General features: G+C 49.2%; 1 pseudogene; it reads right to left on the bottom strand.

The window, feature by feature from the left end:
• Positions 1-2,301: 2,301 nt before the first annotated feature.
• On the bottom strand, positions 2,302-2,503 carry LOC112303611 (U2 spliceosomal RNA; annotated as a pseudogene).
• Between the last annotated feature and the right edge of the window lie 251 nt (positions 2,504-2,754).

Here is a 2,754-nt window from a genome sequence, read left to right as displayed (position 1 = left end):
GAGAGTTGGTTAGATAAATGTCTGAAAGGAAAGTTAATGATTAACATTGACTCTGTGAGTCCCCTTGGCCTCCAGCTGAAAGTGCTGAGTGGTAGCTGGTGTCCCAGCACAGACAGTTCCTCATCTCACTGCCTCACTTCCTTGGCGTGGCCAGTTACCACTTCTCCCAGCCGCTCCTCCCATCAATCAGTGAGCCTGCTGTTTGGTAGAAAGTTAGGGCCTCACACAAACCAGCACTCCTCTCTTATGATGTTGAAGGACACCCCAGGAGGACCCAGAAATGCAAGTTAAGAGGGAATGTTTTGGGGACAGTGGAGAAAAGGAATGACAGCACACTGGTCTGATTTCAGGGTACCCCTATTCTGTGATTCCCTTTCACCATGCCACGTCTGTGCCCCACTCATTCTGAGCCCCTTGGAATAGTAGTTCCAAATCATACCTGTGCAGCAGAATCACGTGAGGGAATAAAAAAATATGCAGATACTTAGGCCCCTGTCAGATTCTGATCCAATTGCTCTGGGGTGGGATCTGGGCAATCAGCATTTCTAATAAGATCTCCAGGTGGTTCTAATGTGATGAAGTTGAGGAGCACTGAGTTGGAGTCACCTCTCTTACCTCCGAGGAAACTTCCTGCAGGCTGCCGGAAGACAGGCAGCAAGCAACGCACAGCTTGTGTCCATTGGGGAAAGCAGGCTTGAGGAGTGGAGGGACTCTCTGACCCAGGGGGCCCTCATCAGGGGCGTCATGAGATTTCATTGTCTCTCTGAAGGCTCCTGTTACTTAGCCCTCATTTGGTTTTGCTGCTACCGGAGCTGCTCCTGGGGAGGCAGGGTTTGCTTCCCCAGAGCAATCCTCGGGTGTAGTAGCACCTGGGGGGAAGTTGGAAGGCAGCAGAGACTGCAGAGACACTGTGGTGAGGGGGAAGAAGCAGAAGCAGCAGGTCTAGGCTTCAGGGTCATCCCTAACCAGCTCAGATGTTTGAGGGGCCAGTTATTTTAACCTTTGTGAGTTCCCTATTTCTAATCTGAACAACCCCCCTGTTATGGTTGCTGTGGGGCTGCACTAAAATAACATAGTCATGTCAGGGTACTGTACACTGTGGAGCGTAACAAAAGCATATGTCCTGTCATTATGGGGTGGCCCCCAAGTCCTGTTTTCTTCCCCAGTGTTTCAAGATCTCATCAGTGAACCAGAACTCCTCTCTGTCCCTGGGGTTGGGGGCTCAAGACCACAGAGTCAGGAGCAAACCTGTCGTGAACAAACCCTTGTAAACACAGTGCGCTACACTGGACAGTGAGCACAGAGGGAAATTTTTTTTCCCAACAAAGAAAAAATGAAAGATAAAAGTGAGCCCAGCATGCCTAAATTTATGAGTCCTGGGCCCCTCTTTGGGTTTTCAAGGTGGAAGAGCAGGAGGCCAGGAAAAGGTGAAGCCAAGGTGGGGACAAGTCAGTGCGTTGGGGCCCATGGGAGGCCAGGGACAGGGCAGGAGCATCCCAGGGTGGGGCCAGGTGGCAACATGGATGCCAAGGGGCTGCAACTGGAGTGGGTGGAGAGGAGATGTGAGCCAGGGCTACAGCTTCCTCTTTGACCCCACATGATCCAGCTGCCTTAGTGCGCCTAAGGGTGTTCTGAGAGGGCCCCCAATAGTTCCCCAAGGGCCTGAGGTGCTTATCTGGACCATTAGAGGAAAATCCCCGCTGCTCTCTCTCTTCCAGCCTGGCTGAGGCGAACATTTCCTTTTCACTGGCAGGAGGAAGGGGCATCATCTTGTTACCCTCAAAGATGGAGGTGTGTGGAGTGAGCAGCAGACCCTGTAGCAGGCCTGTTTTTTTTTTTTTTTTTTTTTTTTTTTAATGAGTAATGCCATTTTGGGGGAAGTGGGGAGATGAGGAATTTGAGCAGGAGGAAGTGGGTGGGGAGTGCAGGAGTCTGGAGGTTTTGTATTCTGTTGTTGCTGGGCATGGTTCTGAGAAAGGAGAGGAAGAGAAAGTGCAGCACATGCCTGCCACCACCAGGGGCTCAAGCTCCCAGGAAGAAGGCGGTGAGCTCCTTAGAGCAAAAAGCACACTGAGGTCCCCAGAGGAGCTCTTGTCTAACCTCAGTTGCAGGGGGTGTGTGTGGCCTTTCAGGAAATACCTATATCGAATACCAATTATGTGTATGATTCTTTTCCACTTATGAAATACGTTCTCATAACTCTTTTGATTCTCCTAACAACCCTGGAAGGCAGGTTGAGCCAGTTTTATCAAACGCGTTTTGTAAAGGAGAAGACTGGGGCCCGCACAGGTGAAGTGAATTGTGGAAGAGCCCGGACTCCCAAGAGGTAGAACTGGGAGTGGGGCACGCAGGCGGGGACTTTTCATTGTGTCATATGTGCTCACTTTTCATTTTGGCTTCTCCAGTGTTTTATTTTGTTTTTCATTAACATAAACCTGTATTTTTTTAACACTGATAAGAACAGATACTACACTTGATCTTAGCGAAAAGGCCGAGAAGCGATAAACCTGTATTTTTTTTAAAAAAAAGATTTTATTAATTTTTTTTAGAGAAAGGGGAAGGTGGGGAAGAAGAGGGAGAGAAACATCGATTGGTTGCTCTTACAAACTCCCAGCCTGGGATCCAGCCCGCGACACAGGCATGTGCCCCAACTGGGAATTGAATTCATGAACTTTCAGTTTGCAGGACAATGTTCAACCCACTGAGCAACACTGGTGAGGGCTGTTCTCTTTTTCTTAATAAAAAGCTTTATAG

The sequence above is a fragment of the Desmodus rotundus genome, chromosome 6, assembly GCF_022682495.2.
Source record: "Desmodus rotundus isolate HL8 chromosome 6, HLdesRot8A.1, whole genome shotgun sequence".
NCBI classification, from domain to species: Eukaryota; Metazoa; Chordata; class Mammalia; order Chiroptera; family Phyllostomidae; genus Desmodus; species Desmodus rotundus.
The sequence above is the reverse complement of the archived record's forward strand: the minus strand, read 5'-3'. Positions and strand labels throughout refer to the sequence as shown.